This window comes from Schistocerca cancellata, chromosome 4 (genome assembly GCF_023864275.1).
Source record: "Schistocerca cancellata isolate TAMUIC-IGC-003103 chromosome 4, iqSchCanc2.1, whole genome shotgun sequence".
In the NCBI taxonomy this organism is placed as follows: domain Eukaryota; kingdom Metazoa; phylum Arthropoda; class Insecta; order Orthoptera; family Acrididae; genus Schistocerca; species Schistocerca cancellata.
Window position 1 is genome coordinate 630,658,814 of NC_064629.1, and position 15,268 is coordinate 630,674,081.

At 42.1% G+C, this 15,268-nt stretch overlaps 1 long non-coding RNA gene across 1 annotated transcript; it reads right to left on the minus strand.

Moving 5' to 3' along the window:
- Positions 1-8,875: 8,875 nt before the first annotated feature.
- On the minus strand, positions 8,876-15,016 carry LOC126184890 (uncharacterized). Its single transcript, XR_007536900.1, has 3 exons — positions 14,924-15,016; positions 9,199-9,357; positions 8,876-8,968 (listed from the first exon to the last, which is right to left on the minus strand). It is a non-coding gene; the product is annotated as an uncharacterized LOC126184890 (long non-coding RNA).
- Between the last annotated feature and the right edge of the window lie 252 nt (positions 15,017-15,268).

A 15,268-nucleotide genomic window follows, 5' to 3' on the forward strand; every position in this document is an offset into this window, starting at 1 on the left:
GAATCAAAGTGTGTAGGATCTTTGGTAGTGGTAACTCTGCCGCGTGGAGCGCGGGCTGAGCAGAGGGAGTCTAGCTGGAGTAGCGAGTGGAGCAGGTGTGTGGTGTGAAGCTCCCGCGAGTTGCCGCGCTTTCGGGGTTTGGTAGCATGTAATTGCGCTCGACTTGCGATGATAGTTTCTGACATGGTATCGCGGACGGGAAGCATTAGCTGGCGCACATCAAGAGCCCGTTTCGTATGGTGACCGTGTCGAGAAGAAGGCGCGCCAACATCCAGCTTCTGCAACAGCGACGGCCGACAATGAGTGACTGTCGCCACCTCCTCGATCGATGGCTTCAAACCTTCAATCAACCAACAAGGAAGACTGGAAGCGCGTAAAGTTTTAGAACTGTTTGGCAGACCTCAGCTTTTCAAACTTTTAACATTGTTGCATCAAAATTACAGCAACTTAGCATGAACCTTTGTTGCTCATTGTCCCAATTGCATTACCAAGCAGGGTCCCTTCCTTTTCCGGAATGAACCCGAGTGTCGTTGAAATTCAAACGCCAGCAACATTCAATTTCACTGCTTTAATTTCAAAGTTCAGTCAAGGTATTCATAGCTGGCTACAATATTTAGGTTGCACAAGCACAAATTAAGAGTGCGAGTTTTGTTACCGTATTTTAGCTTACCTGTGACTGCAGCTCAGCTTGGTACGTACTAAATTTTACTATTGTTAATTGTTCAGAATCATTTAATTCAAGTTCAAAGTTAAATCTCTTATTTCTAAATTGCGTAGATTCAAGTAGCTTTTGAAATGATTGTTGAGGTAGTCCAAGACTAACCGTATTTTACTGAATTTCGATGTGCTTCAGAAAGAAAGCTCACTATTAACTTCAGTCACCAAATTAACTTTCGATTTTCCGGTTTTATTAATCCTTCTGCTAAATTAAGTCAGAGTGTAGCGAAATTTATTACTTCTGACAAACTTTCAGTTTTCACACTACACTTGTCAACCTTCAGTTGCCACGCTTCTAGTGCTAATTATATGTGTAATAACCTTTCTCTTTCAGTTACTATAGTAATTGTCCTTAGGACTGGCGACCATAATTTTCCCCAAATCTCAAATATCTAATTACCGCTAGTTAATTGTTAACGTAAAGGCCGCACATTTACTTTATTTATTAACTTTACCCCTTTTCAAAATTAATTTCCACCGGTTTCATTTGCATTTTTCCTTTCATTTAGATGTAACCCTTTCCTCCCTCTTTACCGACAAATTAACTTCGATGACGATTGCTTTTCCCAAATTTCCATTAGGTACACGCGGTTTCATTTTTCACTGTCATTAAGGTCGATAAGTGAGGGGGAGGTTACACGTGGCGACCTGGTGACAGGACCATCTTCGGATTTGAGGTTGTTCTGGACACGAATTTTGCATTGTGCAAATCTCGTAACAAAGTACTGGTTACGTACAGGCCGTTACGTCAGCGTGAATAAGTAGTGGGAGTTATCCTAATTATATTTGAGATTTGGCATTTATATTGAGAATTATTAAAATGAGTGAAGGCAACAATTGCCAAAATTTGGTAGACTTGGATACGGAACAATCGGTCGAACAGTGGGAAACGCGCACCGCGGTACCCATTGTTCAGGGGCAGGCGGCTAGCATGAAAGACGCGACCGCCGAAACGCAACAAAGAGCAGAAATGGAATTCCAAACTTTAGAAAATGTTTCGGAATCGGAAGTGAAAATCAAATCTGAATCCCTTGATGACGAATACGGGGGGACAATTAAAGAGGAAGCCGCTACGGAAGTAAAACCGGTAGTTTCCGGGAATTTAACTGATTTATTGAATGTTTTGATTAACGAAATCAAGAGTCTATCGGCCAGGCTAGAAGATCAGGCTGCCAAGCAAGAAGCTCAGGCTGCCAAGCAAGAAGCTCAGGCTGCCAAGCAAAAAGCTCAGTCTGAAAAAATTGAACGGATGCTAGACAATCAGAACAAAGCTATTAACGTTGTTAACAACAATGTTGGAGTTGTTAACACAAAAGTTGATAAAATCAAAGAAGATATTGTTGTAATTAATACCGAAATCGGTAATCTTAAACAGGAAATTATAGGCGTTCAGGCGGAAATTGCGAGCATAAATACTCGTTTTTATTCCGAAATTAGCAGAATCGAGAAAAGTGTAGGAGAATCAGTTGCTCCGATCATCGAGAATAAGGTGACGGAACAAATTCAATTAGTGAAAAAAGAGGATCAAAAGAAGGTGGAAACTTTAAAGGCTTTAGTATCCGAAGTAGATACCAAAGTGACGCAGCAGGCTAATACCTGCGAAGAGAAAAAAAGGGAAGTAGAAACGCTTGCGACAACCACTTGCCAAGTAATTACGAGAGTGTCGGAATTAGAAAAGAAACTTGACGAAAAACAGAGCTATGTGCCAATCTATGCACATAGTTCGGAATTGTTGACGAAAGAGGAGCGGTTCGACCCCTTGAAAAAAGGCGGTATACACGCGACGGATTTCATTAAAAATTGTGAAAGAGTTTTACCCAGATCATGGACTAATGAGAGAAAAATTAATGCGGTTATTGATGTGTTGGATGGTGATGCCAAGCGTTGGGGCTTAAACCTCAACATTACGAACCTGACTTTTGACGAGTTTAAAAATTTGTTTCTGGCTGAATACTGGTCAGAGCAAAAACAACAAAGTGTCTGGCGCGAATTTGTCGTATCGAGGCCTTTCGATGCGAATTCGCGCGGTTCGATGAAGGAGTTTTGTGAGGGCTGGATCCGCAAGTTGGAATATTTGCGTGATCGCCGCACGGAATCCGAAATAGTCTGGGAACTCTACAAGAAGCTTCCAGATGATACAAAACGATACGTAGGAAGCAATTACAGGACAATCAATGATTTCCTGGAAAGAGTTGAGGGCGAGGACAATTGGCGCAATAATCGCGACAGTGGTAGAGGCCGTGGTAACAACAACGGGTACCACAGCAACCACAACAACGATAACCATGGGAATAATGCATACCGCAACCATGGCAGCAATAACAATAATAGTTCGGACCGTAATAACAATCGGTACAATGCAAATAATAACAGGAATGACGGAAACCAGTATCATACTAACGTGATACGGGCTTTACAGGATAGTAATAACGCCAGAGGGTGCGATAAGCCGCCTCAGCAGCATTCGGGGAGCGTATCTGCTGGGACGAGACAGGGAAACCATTAGCCGCGCCGGTGAGGGGCCGAGCGGGCGTGGAGAAATTTTGGCGGCCCAATAACAGGAGAAAACCCAGGTGTCGTCGTTATGAAAATTCCGTGTGGAATAATCAACGGCGGGAGAGTGTGCCAGTGTTAGGAGAAAGGAGTGCGCCCACAAGTAGTAGATCAGCTGTATACACGGCAGTAGGAAGTACATTCACTGTCAGTGAGAACAATTTAAGTAGTGTTCCGGAAATCGATTATAAAGTGGCAGCTGTAATACCCACAGCGGAAATGGAGATTGAGTTTAAGAATGATTCGCAATCGTTGAGAGAAGGTCAGATGTCGGATAACACGTCCGTCATCGAGCGAGGGGATGCAGAGAGGGATGAGGTCTGGTTAAGGCAGTTCGGTCGCTTATATGACGAACTAAGAGATTATAGGGGTCTGTATGGGAGAAGCGTTTATGGGGAGCGCGGGCAGGATTTGCCGCGTCTCGTCCCGCAGGAAGATAGTGTTTGTGAAATGATAGAAAGTTCTGGCCCTAACCGGCAGACTTTACTAGAAATAGTTGATGTTAATGGGGAGCACGAGCAAGATTCGTCGTGTTTCGTCCCGCAAGAGTTGGATGTTGAAGTAGTAACGGAAGGTTCTGGCCCTAACCGGCAGACCTTACCGAAAGTTTCAGTGGTAGAAGTAGCCGACCCATCCGACGCAAACCTCCAGTTTAAACATTGCGAGAGTATTAAGGAGAAAGATTGCGAAAATTTTAGTGATAGCCGGACACGATTGGTAGAAAAGCACATAGATTACAGCGTGTATGAGGTTAGAGCTGACATTATACGGTCAGACGATAGCAGTGTGGGTTGCGCAGATCTAGCGGACGTAATTGCAGAAACTACTGGGCACATCCCTCCAGGTAGATTGGCGGATGAGATCAATCTGGCCAAAGAGGAATCAATTAAGGTGATAATTAGTGAAGTGATAGCAAAGCAACACTCACTAGTTGACGAGTTACAGGAAAAGGTTTCGGTATTGGAGGCGAAGCTACAGACTAAGCCTCAGGACAAACGTGTTGAAATTAAATCTGTATGTGAACAGAGGCTGAAAAGGCCGCCAGATAAGCCGGATTTAGGATCAAAGCCGGATGGTTTTTTCTGGAATGACCTGGATATAGACGAGGATTTACTGTGGAAAAATAAAGAAAGAGTCGAGGACAAGTGTAGACAGATAGTAGTGTCTGTTAATATGCACGGCCTACAACTAAACGTGTTGATTGACACCGGTACAGAATTGAGTGCTGTATCTGCGAAAATATTTGAGTTACTGAAAGACAGACCCGGCATCGTAGTTATGCCAGTAACAGGAGTGAAAATTATCGGTGCTACTGGGAAGGCCAGTAAACCGGTCACAAAACAGATTTTTGTCCACTTCGAGATATGTGGGGCACGATTTGAACAAGAGTTTGTCGTCGTGCCAGACTTAACTACGGAAGTAATTATCGGGTTGGATTGGCTATTAAAGTACCGTGCAGTGGTTAATTGCGAAAGCAAAACTTTGACATGTACGTCACAAGATAAAACAATAGTAGTTAGTTCTGACGAGGCAGGAGACTGTGTGCATAGGCAATACCAGCCTATACACATTGTTAACTGGCCGGATGACATTGATGTAGGAATGAATTTGAACTACCGTAACGTGAGGAATCTCGGCATTGACAAAAGTGTAGAAAGTGAAATGGAAGAGATAATCAAATTCCCTCCACGGATTGACATTAGCATTGGTGTGAAAAAAGATCGTTTGCGAGAAGTAATGAAGCTAAAAGCCGATGCTCGCACACGTCGTCAAGACGCTAAAGCGCGTTTTGCTAAGTTTGCAGTCGGAGACTTAGTACTTGTAAAAAAGCTCATGAGAAATGGAGCGAGATAGACCATGAAATCTCTAAATTTAAGTTTGTTTATAATGGACCATATAAAGTCATTGGTATACCTCACACAAATGCTTATTGCTTAGAGTATCCAAGCTCTGGAAAACTATTAGGCATACGGAACATTGTAGACTTGAAATTGTACCAACCTAGGATTGATTAATACCACAGAAAGGGTAATTTGTACAGTATGTAAATATAGAGTGTAAGATTTAAGGATGTGCCATGTTGCGATGCTTTTGCCTGACCTAGAGGTCATTAAAGAAGTTGTCATTAATAAGTAATTAATTTTGATTAATCAATTTAATTTTAATCAATTTAATCATGATCTAATCAACTGAAAAATCCAAGCTGCTAGTTTAAGTTTTCAGCTGAGTCACAGTAGATTAAGGAATGTAAATATGCTTTTGTAACTAGCTGTCAGATTTCATGAATGTGTGTTTTGTTAGTCATTGCCGATGTACTTAGACGCTGTTTTAAGTTTCAGGCTAGTACATGCGTGTGATGATGGACAGTGTTGAGTTATACACTGTGATAGTATTAAGGGACTCCTTGAGATTACTCGGGAGTGAGTTTTTCCTAAAGAATTCAGTGAAACGGACGTTCTGGAAATGCCATTACACAGGCGAGCGAGATCAAGCGTGCCGCACAGGCGGGCGCAACAATACTTGCGAGGGGAAGCCGCTGTCGGCTCTTCTGCCGCTGTCGGCTCTTCTGCCGCTGTCGGCATTCTTTGTACTTGCGGGTACGGAAGGCGGAACTGTTTTTCTTCCTGGACAGCTGAAAGAATTCTACTGTCAATATTTATGGTTTTTTCGATCTGCTGAATATTATTTTCTTGTTTAGCATTAAGTGGACTCTCATGGCGAGAGTATTAATTATGAAAAGGTTATATAAAATGTGTATTATATGTAATTAATAATTAATTTGCGTCTTTTGATCTACCTGTTTTTATGACCATGTACTCTGATTAATTTTGTAAATAGTATTCCATTTCTTGATAGTGTTACGGATTTTGACGATTTTACAATAGCTAAACCATTTTCTATGTTGTCAACCTGTTTTATTTTGATCAAGATGACAGAGTGGAATAAGATTAGGAGTGTCTCCACTCAATTATTATCGTCTAAAAATTGGTTTATGGTTAATTAGGCGAATGCTAAATTTTGTTGATGTTTTGAGCATATGCATTTCCGCTGTTTCTTTTTTGGGATATTTTCTGAGTCTGTTTAGGTTACACGAACATCCTCAGACAATGTGGGGCACGTGTAACGCCGGAAATGCATATCCTCCTATTTCCATCTATTGTACTATAATTTTTTTCCTTATTTTTGTTACCTGAATATATGACATTTCTGTGTCTTTACATATTGTAATTGTTTTACTATTTGTATATATATATATATATATATATATATATATATATATATATATATATATATATATATATATATATATATATATATGCATTTATGTCGATGTATAATTGGTTTGTTTCGTAAATATTATTTGTATTTTTACGCTAGGTCTTGCCTAGGGAAAACTGCTATCGAACGATTACATCGATAGGTCGTGTGTAGAATCAAAGTGTGTAGGATCTTTGGTAGTGGTAACTCTGCCGCGTGGAGCGCGGGCTGAGCAGAGGGAGTCTGGCTGGAGTAGCGAGTGGAGCAGGTGTGTGGTGTGAAGCTCCCGCGAGTTGCCGCGCTTTCGGGGTTTGGTAGCATGTAATTGCGCTCGACTTGCGATGATAGTTTCTGACATGGTATCGCGGACGGGAAGCATTAGCTGGCGCACATCAAGAGCCCGTTTCGTATGGTGACCGTGTCGAGAAGAAGGCGCGCCAACATCCAGCTTCTGCAACAGCGACGGCCGACAATGAGTGACTGTCGCCACCTCCTCGATCGATGGCTTCAAACCTTCAATCAACCAACAAGGAAGACTGGAAGCACGTAAAGTTTTAGAACTGTTTGGCAGACCTCAGCTTTTCAAACTTTTAACATTGTTGCATCAAAATTACAGCAACTTAGCATGAACCTTTGTTGCTCATTGTCCCAATTGCATTACCAAGCAGGGTCCCTTCCTTTTCCGGAATGAACCCGAGTGTCGTTGAAATTCAAACGCCAGCAACATTCAATTTCACTGCTTTAATTTCAAAGTTCAGTCAAGGTATTCATAGCTGGCTACAATATTTAGGTTGCACAAGCACAAATTAAGAGTGCGAGTTTTGTTACCGTATTTTAGCTTACCTGTGACTGCAGCTCAGCTTGGTACGTACTAAATTTTACTATTGTTAATTGTTCAGAATCATTTAATTCAAGTTCAAAGTTAAATCTCTTATTTCTAAATTGCGTAGATTCAAGTAGCTTTTGAAATGATTGTTGAGGTAGTCCAAGACTAACCGTATTTTACTGAATTTCGATGTGCTTCAGAAAGAAAGCTCACTATTAACTTCAGTCACCAAATTAACTTTCGATTTTCCGGTTTTATTAATCCTTCTGCTAAATTAAGTCAGAGTGTAGCGAAATTTATTACTTCTGACAAACTTTCAGTTTTCACACTACACTTGTCAACCTTCAGTTGCCACGCTTCTAGTGCTAATTATATGTGTAATAACCTTTCTCTTTCAGTTACTATAGTAATTGTCCTTAGGACTGGCGACCATAATTTTCCCCAAATCTCAAATATCTAATTACCGCTAGTTAATTGTTAACGTAAAGGCCGCACATTTACTTTATTTATTAACTTTACCCCTTTTCAAAATTAATTTCCACCGGTTTCATTTGCATTTTTCCTTTCATTTAGATGTAACCCTTTCCTCCCTCTTTACCGACAAATTAACTTCGATGACGATTGCTTTTCCCAAATTTCCATTAGGTACACGCGGTTTCATTTTTCACTGTCATTAAGGTCGATAAGTGATGGGGAGGTTACATATTTCATACTGGAGGTGGCAAGCTAGACGGAGCAGTGGTTAAGACTCAGGAGTTGTCTCAAGGGAATGAGGGTCAGTCATCGTTCATCCATCCTTACTTAGCATTCCTTAGATCGCTTGAAGTGATTGCGTAGGTGATTCCTCATAAATAGGGCAAGAGCACTATCGTGACACGTCACTCTCCAAATGAAGTAGTGCTCCGTCTCTGTCAGCGTAATGAGACGTTAAGCGATTATCACCCCTTTTTTCTCCATTGGAGATCCATAGAAGTCAATTGCTTCCTCGGATGTGTACGTTATTTGGCAGACCGGAAGTATCCACGATTCAACCAAGAACTTTTATTTCTGATTTACATTTCAAATAGATGACACGTTACACATATATCTTATGACAACGAAATATGTGAACTTTGTAATGATTTTAGAGCACGGTTTTCAGTTATAGTTTCTTCCGCCCAAATACTAGGTATTACAATGTTATCTTGCTAGCGGTCTGTTATAAGTTATACTGAAATATAGTGCCATGTAGGAAAAAACCGAAAATATGAACTGCAACAGGGGTCGTCGTAAAGCTGGACGATACTCTAACACCGTTTTGTTCTAAGGCGTGGTAAAAAAACTGTTTTCTTTGAAGTCCATTACAGGTATTTATTGAGGTTTTCACAATTTTCAAGTAGAATATTTGAGTGTATGATTGGTCGCAGTCTTTGGGATGATGCGACTGATAACACAGTTGTCTACCATTTTAATAAATGTTAGAATATCCTAAGTATTTCAGAATGTTTTGTTTTGTTTTGTGGGATGAAGGACAACAGAACATGGAATAGTACGAATATGTTTATTTTGATTTTAAACTACATGATGCGCCATCAGTGAACTGTACATTGTGATCTTCTTGCCGGGTTCACATTTCTGGAAAAGAAGAAAGTACAAGAATTACTTTCACACAAAAATCTGAACAAATCACAGTCAAATGGGTAGCGACCATGAGTCTTCAGTAGCGGATCAGTGCTTAAAAGTACCATCACAGATCACTTTCTAATTGAATGCATTGAGAACTATAATGACAGGCGGTAATGGGAAAAAATGTAGAGGAATGGCTGCGCCGATGGAAAGAAACTGAAAGATTTCAAAGCTGTTACCTTTCAGCCGAGGTAGGGGTATGAGTAGCCCAGGGCCCTGGCGTAGGCGTAGGGCGCGGTGTATCCGTAGTAAGGGCTGTACGCCGAGTAGCCGTAGCCATAACGCACCAGCTGCGCCGACGCCACGGCCAGCAGAGCCAGAGTCAGCACAACCAGGACCTGCAACAAAATCCTTTCTCTATACGTCCCCTTTGAAACTGCCCAGTTTTCCCCAAGTCAGTACGGTGACCATCATTCGCAACTATCCCTAGTAATGCCATGATTTATCGATTGGCCTTTTCCTTGCATAAAAAAGTGGTTCTTCAAAAAGAGGTCCGTTATTGATCAGCTATAGTCAACAAACCCTAAGCCCTTTTCTGAAGCACCATGATAGCTACGTTAAAACTACACTACTGGTCATTCAAATTGCTAAACCACGAAGGTGATGTGCTACAGACGCGAAATTTAACCGACAGGAAGAAGATGCTGTGATATTCAAATGATTAGCTTTTCAGAGCATTCACACAAGGTTGGAGCCGGTGGCGACACCTACAACGTGCTGACATGAGGAAAGTTTCCAACCAATTTCTCACACACAAACAGCAGTTGACAGGCGTTGCCTGGTGAAACGTTGTTGTGATGCCTCGTGTAAGGACGAGAATGAGTACCACCACGTTTCCGACTTTGATAAAGGTTGGATTGTAGCCTATCGCGATTAAGGTTTATCGTATCGCGATGTTGCTGCTCGCTTAGGTCGAGATCCAATGACTGTTAGCGGAATATGGAATCTGTGGGTTCAGGAGGGTAATACGGAACTCCGTGCTGGATCCCAACGGCCTCGTATCACTAGCAGTCGAGATGGCAGGCATCTTATCCACATGGCTGTAACGGATCGTGCAGCCACGTCTCGATCCCTGAGTCAACAGATGGGGACGTTTGCAAGACAACAGCCATCTACACCAACAGATCGACGACGTTTGCAGCGGCATGGACTATCAGCTCGTAGACCATGGCTGCGGTTACCCTTGACGTTGCATCACAGTCAGGAGCACCTGCGATGGTGTACTCAACGACGAACCTGGGTGCACGAATGGCAAAACGTCATCTTTTCGGATGAATCCAGGTTTACAGTATCATGATGGTCGCATCCATGTTTGGGACATCGCGGTGAACGCACACTGGAAGCGTGTATTCGTCATCGCCATACTTGCGTATCAACCAGCGTGATGGTTACACGTCTCGGTTACCTCTTGTTCGCATTGACGGCACTTTGAACAGTGGACGTTACATTTCAGATGTGTTACGACCCGTGACTCTACCCTTCATTCGATCCCTCCGAAACTCTACATTTCAGTAGGATAATGTACGACTGCATGTTGCAGGTCCTGTACGGGCCTTTCTGGATACAGAAAATGTTCGACTGCTGCCCTGGCCAGCACATTCTCCAGATCTCTCACCAATTGAAAATGTCTGGTCAATGGTGGTCGAGCAACTGACTCGTCACAACACGCCAGTCACTACTCTTGATGTACTGTGGTATCGTGTTGAAGCTGCATGGGCAGCTGTACCTGTACACGCCATCCAAGCTCTGTTTGACTCAATGCCCAGGCGTATCAAGGCCGTTATTACGGCCAGAGGTGTTTGTTCTGGGTACTGATTTCTTAGGATCTATGCACCCAAATTGCGTGAAAATGTAATCACATGTCAGTTCTAGTATTATATACTTGTACAATGAATACCCATTTTTCATCTCCATTTCTTCTTGGTGTAGCAATTTTAATAGCCTGTAGTGTAGATGGATCTATGTACAGCTGCAGCCGTGTTCCTAAATGTAAGCATTTTGCTATACACGGTTGTTTATACAGAGGTTGGAGACAAAAATTTGTAAACATCAAAAACACGAAACATTACCATGTCTAATGCCGTGTAGGAAAACCGTTGATATTCAAAACAGCTTCCAGTAGTCTCGGAATGGATACATACAGGGCTGTTACGGTTTTCAAGGAAATCTTTAATCATTCTCCCTGCAAATATTGGCAAGTTCGGGTAACGATAATGGAGGTGGACAGTAATCACTCACCCTCCTCTCCAAAGTAGACCACAAAGGCTCAATAATATCGAGAACTGGTGTCTGTAGTGGCCAGGGGAAATGCAACAATTCATCCTCGTGCTCACAAAACCAGTCTTGGATTATGCGGCCTGTGTGAACACGGGTCCTGTCTTCTTGGAATACAGCATGAACATCAGGGTACAAACATTGTAGCATCGAATGGACTCGATCAGTCAAAATGGTCACTAAATCAATTTCAGAAATACTACCTTGTAGAGCAACCATGGGACACGTGGAATACCACGATATGGCTGCCCTAATCATCACCGAATCCCCTCCATGTTTCACTCTTGGGGTGCAAAACAAAACGCATCCGAGCAAATTACTTACTTATATTGCTTTATATTCCAGATTTTATGGCTTCGGCACCACGTTTTCCTGTTATGGGCATTTCTATCAATGACGTGGGTAGTTTTGGAATTCCATTTCTCCATGGAATTCTCAGCTTACGAAGTTCTCTTACTACTGATTTGGTGGTGACAGGGTTTCCTTTTCAATGACCGTCTGTGACGATAACTCAACACACACTTTCGTCCGCGTTTGACTTAGCGGATGACATTTTTCCGCTTTGCTGTGTCCGATACAGATATTCGATATGGTGCCTCATGAGAAACCAAACGCTTCCGTTCTCATGGTTACAGAGGAACCAGCCATACGAGCACCAAAAAGTTACCTTCGTTCAAAGTCATTTTACACCGGCACAAATGCACTCACAACCACGCAGAACATTGTTGAGAACAAGACTAACACTTTCAACGTATTGAAGACATTACACAGATACCGTTCGTGGTCAAATACAACAGCGCAACGTGCAAGCTTGGCTAACATCTACATTTACGTTCAAGCATACATTTCTCCTTCTGCTTTCACATTTTTGTAAATTATCAATAACAGTGCATTCTCCTATATCTGTTTATAAAACTGCCTAACGCTTTAGTTTTCTCTTTCAGCGTCTTTGTACCTCTCAGCAGTCGAACCAATGGTTCCAGTGGATTCATCATTTTGCACGCGTTCAAGAGGAACGAAGCAATATGAGAATTCCAGAGAACATGTTGGTAGTGACATACACCCACAACCAATTAGAGTTTCAGGCCACTTCTAATGAAATGTACCGTTTTGTCATCCAGATTTAGATTTTCCATGGTTTCCTTAACTCGCTTAAGATAATGGTGGTACAGTTGTGTCATAAAGGCAGTGACCAACTTTTCAGTTACAGTTCAATATTATACTTCGTTTCCGTTGGTCTTCACATCGATGGGCTTTTAAAACCATTTCTCTTCCTTCGGAGTTAACTACTCCTTACGAAAACCTGTTGCTAGTATTCCACCATCAGGAAGAGCTAGTTCCGACTCTACAATGAATTATTTGGCGCACAAAATATTACTTGCCATTTATGGAACATGCCAGAAATACTGTGCCATTATAGGTTCTATGAAGCATACTAAAGCATTCATTGTGATTATGTAGATGTTGCCAGTGTAATAAATGATGATGCTCTTCACACACATACAATCGGATTTCATCGTGCAGATAGCACAATATTTCGACGGTCCAACTGGCCGCAATCTTCACGTGAGACTGCAGGTACACAACCACGCTGGAGCTGAGGTAACATCAGCTGCCTTATTTGATGTTACTTCAGTTTCGGCATCAGTGTGAACCTGCAGTCTCACCTGAAGATGGCAGCCATTTGGACTATCGAAATATTTTGTCGTCAGGACGACGAAATCCAGCTACACACCTGCGAAGAGCATCAACATAAAAATACATTATTTACAGTTGAGACTTTTAATAGTAACACACATCTTTCTTACATAATAACAAACAAATTACCCAATTTAAATATCTTGGTTCAGTTGTGATCGGTAATACATACGCAGGGTTACCAGCACCTTCGATTTGGTCAACTAGATGTCCATAAAATTTCGTGAACAGTTCGAGTCTAGGTAAATTTTTCCATATTTTGAAAAGTATGTATTAAAAATAAACTAAACTTCTCCCGAACCGGCTATGGAGGCCCAACGGTACCGACCGGCCGCCGTGTCATCCTCAGCCCATAGGCGGCACTGGATGCGTATATGGAGAGGCACGTGGTCAGCACACTGCTCTCCCGGCCGTATGTCAGTTTCCGAGACCGGAGACGCTACTTCTCAATCAAGTAGCTCCTCAGTTTGCCTCACAAGGGCTGAGTGCACTGCGGAAAAGTATGTATTATAAAAATTATATATATATATATATATATATATATATATATATATATATATATATATATATATATATTGCCAATATACGCAAGCACCCGAAGAAGGGTTAAACCAAAGTCGATGTATCCATTTAGATTGTTATATAGTATTCATGGCACTTTGAAGTACTAATACAATTAACAACAGAACGCAGCATGTTCTTCTCGATGGAGAGACGTCTACAGACGTTAAAGTAACCTCTGGCGTGCCACAGGGGAGTGTTATGGGGCCATTGCTTTTCACAATATATATAAATGACCTAGTAGATGGTGTCAGGCGTTCCATGCGGCTTTTCGCGGATGATGTTATAGTATACAGAGAAGTTGCAACATTAGAAAATTGTAGCGAAATGCAGGAAGATCTGCAGCGGATAGGCACTTGGTGCAGGGAGTGGCAACTGACCCTTAACATAGACAGATGTAATGTATTGCGAATACATAGAAAGAAGGATCCTTTATTGTATGACTATATGATAGCAGAACAAACACTGGTAGCAGTTACTTCTGTAAAATATCTGGGAGTATGCGTACGGAACGATTTGAAGTGGAATGACCATATAAAATTAATTGTTGATAAGGCGTGTGCCAGGTTGAGATTCATTGGGAGAGTCCTTAGGAAATGTAGTCCATCAACAAAGGAGGTGACTTACAAAACACTCGTTCGACCTGTACTTGAGTATTTCTCATCAGTGTGGGATCCGTACCAGGTCTGGTTGACAGAGGAGATAAAGAAGATCCAAAGAAGAGCGGCGCATTTCGTCACAGGGTTATTTGGCAAGCGTGATAGCGTTACGGAGATGTCTAGCAAACTCAAGTGGCAGACTGCAAGAGAGGCGCTCTGCATCGCGGTGTAGCTTGCTGTCCAGGTTTCGAGAGGATGAGTTTCTGTATAAGGTATCGAATATATTGCTTCCCCCTAATTATACCTCCCGAGGAGATCACGAATGTAAAATTAGAGAGATTGGAGCGCGCACGGAGGCTTTTCGGCAGTCGTTCCTCCCGCGAACCATGCGCGACTGGAACAGGAAAGGGAAGTAATGACAGTGGCACGTAAAGTTGGGTGGCTTGCGGAATGTAAATGTAGATGTAGATGTAATTAATGCCGACTGCACTGAGGTATATAACATATCTCTAACATTTAAGTTATGACTTTAGAAATTTTTCAATTGTTTTCATTTAATGAGTTATATTTTTCTGATTGTATCTGTAACCTGCAAATGTCTTTCGGTTTAATGAAAAATCTTGAAGAAGTAAAAGCGCGCACTGGAGTGGCACTCGAGTCTGAATTTCAATTTCGGCTGCAACACTCTTGCCGACTGAGACATAATTTGGAAGACTCACAGAGACCGAAGATTTTAGTCGAGTCGGCTGAGCTGAGCAAAGCAGAAACTCACCAGCTTGTACATGGTGCAGATGTTTCTGATTGGCTTCAGAGAAGACTGACAGGCCGATGGGAGTGAGCACTTTTATAGCACCCGCGGAAGGTGTGTCCCGGCCATGGCCTTCCTACAATACCGGACCTTTCACTGTACGAAGGCCGTTTCAAAAAGTAGGACACACCCTCGCCTAATTACAAACTGGTCCCTACAGCTCAGTGCACGCAGCCGGAAAACTGAAACGTGTGACGAAATATGACTCAAGGAAGCGAGTACAGGAACAAAGTGCTCGACGAACGAGTCAAACACGACCAGTGTGATGTGGGTGTGCTGGTTCTGAGTCAGTAACGCCTACAGTGCGCA